The 9,759-nt window shown below is 33.6% G+C and overlaps 1 long non-coding RNA gene across 1 annotated transcript; it reads left to right on the top strand.

Moving 5' to 3' along the window:
* Positions 1 to 877: 877 nt before the first annotated feature.
* Positions 878 to 9,280, top strand: LOC133777492 (uncharacterized). The gene is made up of 3 exons (XR_009868616.1): positions 878 to 3,709; positions 5,527 to 6,973; positions 7,806 to 9,280. It is a non-coding gene; the product is annotated as an uncharacterized LOC133777492 (long non-coding RNA).
* Positions 9,281 to 9,759: the final 479 nt, after the last annotated feature.

Below are 9,759 nucleotides of genomic sequence, written 5' to 3'. Positions count from 1 at the left end.
GGGGATTTTATACCCGGCTCGGGAGGAGTCTAGGGGTATTTTGGGGATTTTGTAAGTTAGCTCTTGTGAGATAATGGTAACTGGTAATTTGGTAACTTGTGTAACTGCTAGTAACCATAGAGAGTAACAAGATTGGTTAAAAGAAGTGGTAGAATTGTAAGAAGTAGGAATGACAAAAAGGGCCTTGAGGTTTAGTTGGAATGGGAAATAGATGGAAGGGTAAAGTGGTCATTAGGCAAGGAATTGGATTGCTTCAGCTGAAGGAAAGGGGGGTCACGTATAACACTTGGTGGGGAATTGATTTATGCTGAAATGTGAGGAAAAGATAGAAGAAAAGAGAAGAAGAGGAAAGCTGAAGTTGGGAGACCTAGGAGGGGAGCTTTGATGGTTCTAGGCAACTAAATTGAGCATAAATCAAGGTTACTCAGAGGTAAGGGTGTAATATCCAACATTTTCATAATACATTTATTTATTATAAATCAAAGTTTTAATACATAAAATGTACAACTTTACAAATTTAAGAAATAGTAATGGAAAAATAGTGTTTAAAATATGATTTTATGTTTTTAATGAGATTAAAGAAAGAGAAACTTGAGTAGTCAAGTATTGGACCCAAATGTCATATAATTTTAATTGGGGATTTTTATAAAATTAAGAAAGTTTGGCTAAAGGGCTTATTTGAAAAGAATTTTAGTATTTTGGGTCCAAGTATAATTTTTAAAAATAAATAAATAAATAAATAAATAAAATAAAAATAAAATAAAAGGCTTCAGCCTTTCATTTTACCCGAGCCCCTCTCTCTCTCTCCTCAGAAACTCTCTCCCTCTCTCTCTCTCTCTCTCTCTCTCTCTCTCTCTCCTCTGCGTATTACTGTTGCCGACGACGCAGGAGTACTTTCCGGCCACCATTTTTAGCCACGCGCTGGACCGTTGGATTCAGAGGCCTCCGAACTATCGACCCACGCGGGAATCTAGAGCTCACTCGCCGATTAAACGCCTCAACCACTCGATTTAAGTTCGGCCACCCCGCGACTTCAAAGTTGCGATTCGGCCACCTCGGGCATCCGTTTGCCGATCCGTCACCACCATCGTGTTCCTCGTGTTGTGGGCTTCAAAACCCAATAACTTGTTCCTACATCTACCATAGTTGGGTGGTGGGCCCACCACGAGCCACCGCGATCCACCGTAGACCGACGGTCGAAACTTAGTGTTCGAGGTTCCGAAGTACGTTTTGAGTCTCAGAAAATCATCGTTTGACTTATTGTGGAACCCGATCATTTTGGTATAATTTCTTTAACCTATATATTGTGATTTAATTGTGATTGATTAGAGTAATTGTTATTATGTGTATTTATGGTATATAATTATATATTATTGATATATGGAATATTTTCTGTAATTTACTGGCTGTCTGGGATTATATATATTTTTTATACAGGTTTTGATTTTGGAATTGTCCACTTTATAGCCGTTGTGCTGTCTAATTTTCTAGAAAATATTAGATATTAAATCAAGTATAAAAATACATATTTAATTGATTTTATATTAATATGGAAATTATTATGATTAAGTAATTTTAATTATTATTGTTATTATTTTGTTAAGTAAATCAAGAATACAGATTCATATATATATATGAAAAGTATGATTTATAGTAAACCTATTATCTAACCATTATTATTGTATATTAATATTTGAATATTAAAATAATATCAAATATTAGTTTCCTACAGTTATTGATATTTGTAAGACCGGTGAAGTTTGGAGAAAGTATATTTATTATATCACTGGAATTGATATTATGACTAACTAATAATAATATAAATATTTATATTTATATTATTATCATTATATTGATTATTACAACTTTATGTTACAAATATGATTTCTTTTATAAAATGACTATTTGAATATATACATCCATATACGTATTGCTATTGAAGTATTTTGTTATTAATATCGAAATAAGTTTAATTATAGACGATAATTATTATTGTTGTTAGGATTATAATTATTATTATTATTTATATAGTTTCTGGTATGATTAATATACACTATCAATAGTGTATATTTACGGATTAGATAGAATTTAATAAATTATGTGCCTTGAATAGGATTTGTATGGATTTGATTGATTGACTCTTGGTGAGCCGTTTTAAAATAAGCTAAGGACCTAAGGTAAGTAAATCTCACCTTTTGTGCTTAAGTGTAAGATGCATGACTACATTGATTGTGTACATCTGATGAGTTAAGTATGGTATGATGATGATGCATATGATAAGTATGTGAAGAATGGTTATATGAACACCATAAGGGTGTTGTGTGATATGTAATTGATGAATTCTGTGATATGTGAAAGATGTCTTACTTGGTTAAGAATGATATGAATTATGTGCAAGTATGTGTTCTTATGTTGATGGATATGTGGATTACTCTATGTTCATGATTTGTTATATGTTATGATATATGAAGCGTTTAAGTTTTTAGGCTGGAAACCTTAGACCTGAGCCATAGCTCTACGTTAAGGTATAACAACGCCACCAACCCAAAGCTTCATGTATTATGACTAAAGATGTTTTGAGTTATATGAGATGTGATACAATGCCTTGATTGAATACCATCAACATCAGTCATGAACACGAACATTGGCATTTCAGCATCAGCATGTATGCATGGCATGTACATTTATGTGATACATTATTATGTGATATAAGACCATGCATATGGATATGAGAAAAGTTATGAAATGTCTTGAAAAGTCTTATGTAAAGTTAAACATTTTAATGACACAAGGCTTAAGCAAAGTGATAATAAGATGTTTAAAAAGGGTGCCACTGTTTTGATGAAGCAATCAAGTAAGTTCAGTAAAGAAGACGGAAGTCTATAAGACTTATAGTGGCTGCCCACTAGTGTGGGCTAGGTCAGAGTTGACCATTCAGATATGTTTGCCATGTTTCCGTCTTTCTCCTCCATATGTGTAATAAGTATGGCAGCTATGGCAACGATGAAATGAGTGTTATGATGAGCCTAGCTGAGATGATGGCTAGCCGGAGGAGAACCCATGGGATTCTATATGATATGTGTAACAAGCCCTGCAGGCATTGGCTGAATCAAACAGTGTGCACAAGTGATATTGGGCCCATAAAAATGTGAAACTAACAGAAAGAGCATAAAAGTAAAGTTTGAAAGTGCATGAGCAATAAATGGAATGCATAAGTATATAAGTCAGCATATTAATATATGTGCACTACAAACTCACGACATTCATGTGTATGTGTATGCATGAGATTTGCTTACTGAGCGTTAGCTCATTATGTTATTTTCCAACATTTTTCCAGGTGTGGCTTTAGCTGTTGAGCAACTTGTGGAGCACGGACTCAGTAGCAATGCAATAATGGTTTAGAGTTTTCATATGGCTGCCTTAAATTTAAAGTATTCATACGTGTAATAATTTCTTCTAATAAGTTTATATAAAAGTTTTAAATTTTTCTGTATTTCTTCGTATCATTTTATTTAATTCTTTTGGTCAAGTGCCTTACATACTCGTAAACCCTAGAATTACGAGTATGTGGCAGACGTACCCTACCTTAGGGACGTTACAAATGGTATCAGAGCTTTGAGTTTGTAGATGTCGTATACTCGTTATGTTATTAGATTTTGGGATCTGAAATGCTACTGAGTTCCGCCACAAGACAAGCCACACGTTAATGGTTAGTATAATTTATCCATATTTTAGTTAATGTATGTTAATGATGTTGTATAATTGTATTAGAAACTCATTGTGTGTTTGAGTTTCCATGATATAAGTATGAGTTTGGATTAAATGAATATTCTCATGCACGGTAGAGAAATTGAAGTTTGTTATTTATCTGAATGCATGCCTTTATTATTGATGTGATAAATAATTGATGATTTATCGATGTCGATGTTTGGATTGTTAATTGATATTCTCAAGCTTTGAAAGTGATCTATCAGTTCAGTTAGTGTGTTAAGGGTTAATATGTCAGGTTAGTGTTTTGGAGAGCAGAGTTTTAGGTTGTTGCTGAGAGCACACACAATAAGAGACTTTAGTGAAACAGTAGTAATATATAGAAAAAAAAAAAAATACATAATACATTAAGGATTGGGGTTTTGGACACGTTCTACCTCGTCAATCAACTTTTGTTGTTCAACTCTAAGGGTCTCCCCAGTAGTTTGCAGTGTCTGAAATTTTTCCTTCATATCGACTGAGTAGTTAGCAAGAAGTGTAGTTAAAGTCCCATTCTCCTTAGCCAACTTCTCCTTCTCTCGAGTCAATGCCTTGTTGGCATTTCTAATGGTTATCATCTCTTGTTTTTGTGTTTCTATATACCTTTTCAAGTGGTCAACCTCTTGTTCTCTTGCAAGAACCCGTTGGCCTAGGTTTGAGACCGATGCTGCCGCCTGAGTGGTAAGAACTAAGGAATCTTTTACAGCTTGTAGGTCTGACCTATGGGATAAAATTATTTGGTCTTTAGGGGTGAGTATGCTTTGACCTATACTAATGGCCACCTTTTTATCGAGCATAGCTGAATCCTCCACCGTGACAAGGCCAGTATCAGAATAAAATTTGGGAAGCCAAACTCTGGGAAATTGAGTATTTCGTTCTGGGATGTGTACCGTAGGATACACCATTAGCTGTGGTAGGGGTGCAGAAATTTGTGGTGAAGATTCGATAGTGGGAAGATTTGGCTCAGGTAAAGCTAAAGTTAGGTCTAAGTTCAGCTGAGATGATGAGGATGCCATGGATTGCTTAGCTTGAGTAATGGACGGAAGTAATAATGATTTGGTTTTCAAAAGCTTGAGATTGATTGTGTTTTAGTGTGTATGTGATGAATTTTATTTATAGAAAAATGTGTTGAACTGTTGGGTCATTGGATCCTTGAATTTGTTTGTTTTCAAGATAGATATCACAGATTTTATCTTGTTCAATGTGTTACGCTATCCTCTCTGATGATGAAAGTCAAACTTATTAGATGTTGTCGACATGGAAATCACTTCTATTGATTTTGCGATCCTGATTTGAACATGGAAACAATTTGTAAATTGTTGAATGAATCGAGGTGATAAATGTTATTTACTGAATTACTCTGTAGTGTGAATTACTTTCGGCGATTAAATTATAGTATATTAGCTGTTTTATCCCGAAAGTAAGATAATGTATTACTTGTGTGAAGTGATGACTGAGTATTATTGGTATAGGTGTTGAAATGAGACATGTCCAACTTATTAGACATGTGAGAATTATTCGTTTTCGTAGATGAAGTGGTGGATTGGTCAGTCAAGACTTATCCCATGTTTTATTCAATGAAGGGATACTAAGCTAAGTGTGTGAATTTCCGAGTGGCCACGGTTATTTGCATTCTAGCATAGTATCAATATGCCCTTTATTATTTTATACATTTGGAAACAATTTTGATTTTTAAATGTTTTCTTAGAGAAAGAATGAAAGTCAGGCTTTTCTGAACTGGTACCTAATGAATGGCCTATCTCACTATTTCTCATTCAGGGCAAGAAGTCGGTTTTGACAACGAAAGGGTTTCACAGAGACTTGGTTTTAAAGAATAATCTTCATCGGCTATATAATTGTTTTCTAGTTATCCAATTTTTTTTATGCCGAAAAACTTTCTATTGAACAAACTTGTTGCTCAATTTAGCATCTATTATCAAGGTATAACCAGTCATTTGCATCTGCTTAAAAAAAAAAAAAAAAAAATTGACTGTAAAACATGAAGATCAAGGATGTTTTCATGATGATGGTCATTTTCTCTTCTTACGTTATGTGGTTTGTGTTCAAAAGTATGGATGATGAGGATTCGTTTGTATTTTCGTATACATTCATTGTAATTTATACTATTGTTATAGCTTATTTCCTTTCTATCTATATTGTAGTCCTCATGTGAGGTGTTTACACATCCTCGCCTTTTTATATATGATAAGGATTACAAGAAGTCAGGAATAAGTTTTGTTTTCGGGGTGAAAGTAAGTGTTGTGTATAAAATCTTATGCTGTGAAATGTTGTTCTGTTTATTTGTAATGGTAGTTCTTGTCTCCGATTATCAAATTTTAGTTTGAAATTTCGAGGACGAAATTATTTTAACGGGGGAAGGATTGTAATATCCAACATTTTCATAATACATTTATTTATTATAAATCAAAGTTTTAATACATAAAATGTACAACTTTACAAATTTAAGAAATAGTAATGGAAAAATAGTGTTTAAAATATGATTTTATGTTTTTAATGAGATTAAAGAAAGAGAAACTTGAGTAGTCAAGTATTGGACCCAAATGTCATATAATTTTAATTGGGGATTTTTATAAAATTAAGAAAGTTTGGCTAAAGGGCTTATTTGAAAAGAATTTTAGTATTTTGGGTCCAAGTATAATTTTTAAAAATAAATAAATAAATAAATAAATAAAATAAAAATAAAATAAAAGGCTTCAGCCTTTCATTTTACCCGAGCCCCTCTCTCTCTCTCCTCAGAAACTCTCTCCCTCTCTCTCTCTCTCTCTCTCTCTCTCTCTCTCTCCTCTGCGTATTACTGTTGCCGACGACGCAGGAGTACTTTCCGGCCACCATTTTTAGCCACGCGCTGGACCGTTGGATTCAGAGGCCTCCGAACTATCGACCCACGCGGGAATCTAGAGCTCACTCGCCGATTAAACGCCTCAACCACTCGATTTAAGTTCGGCCACCCCGCGACTTCAAAGTTGCGATTCGGCCACCTCGGGCATCCGTTTGCCGATCCGTCACCACCATCGTGTTCCTCGTGTTGTGGGCTTCAAAACCCAATAACTTGTTCCTACATCTACCATAGTTGGGTGGTGGGCCCACCACGAGCCACCGCGATCCACCGTAGACCGACGGTCGAAACTTAGTGTTCGAGGTTCCGAAGTACGTTTTGAGTCTCAGAAAATCATCGTTTGACTTATTGTGGAACCCGATCATTTTGGTATAATTTCTTTAACCTATATATTGTGATTTAATTGTGATTGATTAGAGTAATTGTTATTATGTGTATTTATGGTATATAATTATATATTATTGATATATGGAATATTTTCTGTAATTTACTGGCTGTCTGGGATTATATATATTTTTTATACAGGTTTTGATTTTGGAATTGTCCACTTTATAGCCGTTGTGCTGTCTAATTTTCTAGAAAATATTAGATATTAAATCAAGTATAAAAATACATATTTAATTGATTTTATATTAATATGGAAATTATTATGATTAAGTAATTTTAATTATTATTGTTATTATTTTGTTAAGTAAATCAAGAATACAGATTCATATATATATATGAAAAGTATGATTTATAGTAAACCTATTATCTAACCATTATTATTGTATATTAATATTTGAATATTAAAATAATATCAAATATTAGTTTCCTACAGTTATTGATATTTGTAAGACCGGTGAAGTTTGGAGAAAGTATATTTATTATATCACTGGAATTGATATTATGACTAACTAATAATAATATAAATATTTATATTTATATTATTATCATTATATTGATTATTACAACTTTATGTTACAAATATGATTTCTTTTATAAAATGACTATTTGAATATATACATCCATATACGTATTGCTATTGAAGTATTTTGTTATTAATATCGAAATAAGTTTAATTATAGACGATAATTATTATTGTTGTTAGGATTATAATTATTATTATTATTTATATAGTTTCTGGTATGATTAATATACACTATCAATAGTGTATATTTACGGATTAGATAGAATTTAATAAATTATGTGCCTTGAATAGGATTTGTATGGATTTGATTGATTGACTCTTGGTGAGCCGTTTTAAAATAAGCTAAGGACCTAAGGTAAGTAAATCTCACCTTTTGTGCTTAAGTGTAAGATGCATGACTACATTGATTGTGTACATCTGATGAGTTAAGTATGGTATGATGATGATGCATATGATAAGTATGTGAAGAATGGTTATATGAACACCATAAGGGTGTTGTGTGATATGTAATTGATGAATTCTGTGATATGTGAAAGATGTCTTACTTGGTTAAGAATGATATGAATTATGTGCAAGTATGTGTTCTTATGTTGATGGATATGTGGATTACTCTATGTTCATGATTTGTTATATGTTATGATATATGAAGCGTTTAAGTTTTTAGGCTGGAAACCTTAGACCTGAGCCATAGCTCTACGTTAAGGTATAACAACGCCACCAACCCAAAGCTTCATGTATTATGACTAAAGATGTTTTGAGTTATATGAGATGTGATACAATGCCTTGATTGAATACCATCAACATCAGTCATGAACACGAACATTGGCATTTCAGCATCAGCATGTATGCATGGCATGTACATTTATGTGATACATTATTATGTGATATAAGACCATGCATATGGATATGAGAAAAGTTATGAAATGTCTTGAAAAGTCTTATGTAAAGTTAAACATTTTAATGACACAAGGCTTAAGCAAAGTGATAATAAGATGTTTAAAAAGGGTGCCACTGTTTTGATGAAGCAATCAAGTAAGTTCAGTAAAGAAGACGGAAGTCTATAAGACTTATAGTGGCTGCCCACTAGTGTGGGCTAGGTCAGAGTTGACCATTCAGATATGTTTGCCATGTTTCCGTCTTTCTCCTCCATATGTGTAATAAGTATGGCAGCTATGGCAACGATGAAATGAGTGTTATGATGAGCCTAGCTGAGATGATGGCTAGCCGGAGGAGAACCCATGGGATTCTATATGATATGTGTAACAAGCCCTGCAGGCATTGGCTGAATCAAACAGTGTGCACAAGTGATATTGGGCCCATAAAAATGTGAAACTAACAGAAAGAGCATAAAAGTAAAGTTTGAAAGTGCATGAGCAATAAATGGAATGCATAAGTATATAAGTCAGCATATTAATATATGTGCACTACAAACTCACGACATTCATGTGTATGTGTATGCATGAGATTTGCTTACTGAGCGTTAGCTCATTATGTTATTTTCCAACATTTTTCCAGGTGTGGCTTTAGCTGTTGAGCAACTTGTGGAGCACGGACTCAGTAGCAATGCAATAATGGTTTAGAGTTTTCATATGGCTGCCTTAAATTTAAAGTATTCATACGTGTAATAATTTCTTCTAATAAGTTTATATAAAAGTTTTAAATTTTTCTGTATTTCTTCGTATCATTTTATTTAATTCTTTTGGTCAAGTGCCTTACATACTCGTAAACCCTAGAATTACGAGTATGTGGCAGACGTACCCTACCTTAGGGACGTTACAAAGGGTTTGTCTATAACTTGTGTAAGTTTCAAGTCTGATTTTTGGTTGATAAATGTGAATTGAAACAAATTGGTGGCTGGTTTTGTATGAACTCAGAATTGGGTAATCAAAGGGGAAGAAGGTTTAAAGCTAGAGGTTGGACTCACCACTCAAGGTAAGGTTTCTGTGTAATTATTAGGCTTATTTCTGTTGAGGTTTAGGGAGTTTGGAATGTGGTTTGTGTTTGGGTTCAAGTTGTTTCTAATTTTCTGGTTTGAGTTACTAAGCATGAAATTCAAGAGTGAATCTTGGGAATAGTTGTGTGAATGGGCTTGGGTATGATGTTTTTAGGGTGCTGTGAGGTTTATTAAGGATTTAGAGTTGGTTTTGGGACTTAGGATGGAGTTTGGGGTGATTTGGAGTAAGTTAGGCTCGAGAAAAACGTGAAGGAAAAACCCAGAATTCTGGGCTCGCGAAGGAGCGCCGCG

This window comes from Humulus lupulus, chromosome 5 (assembly GCF_963169125.1).
Source record: "Humulus lupulus chromosome 5, drHumLupu1.1, whole genome shotgun sequence".
Lineage (NCBI taxonomy): Eukaryota > Viridiplantae > Streptophyta > Magnoliopsida > Rosales > Cannabaceae > Humulus > Humulus lupulus.
The sequence above is the reverse complement of the archived record's forward strand: the minus strand, read 5'-3'. Positions and strand labels throughout refer to the sequence as shown.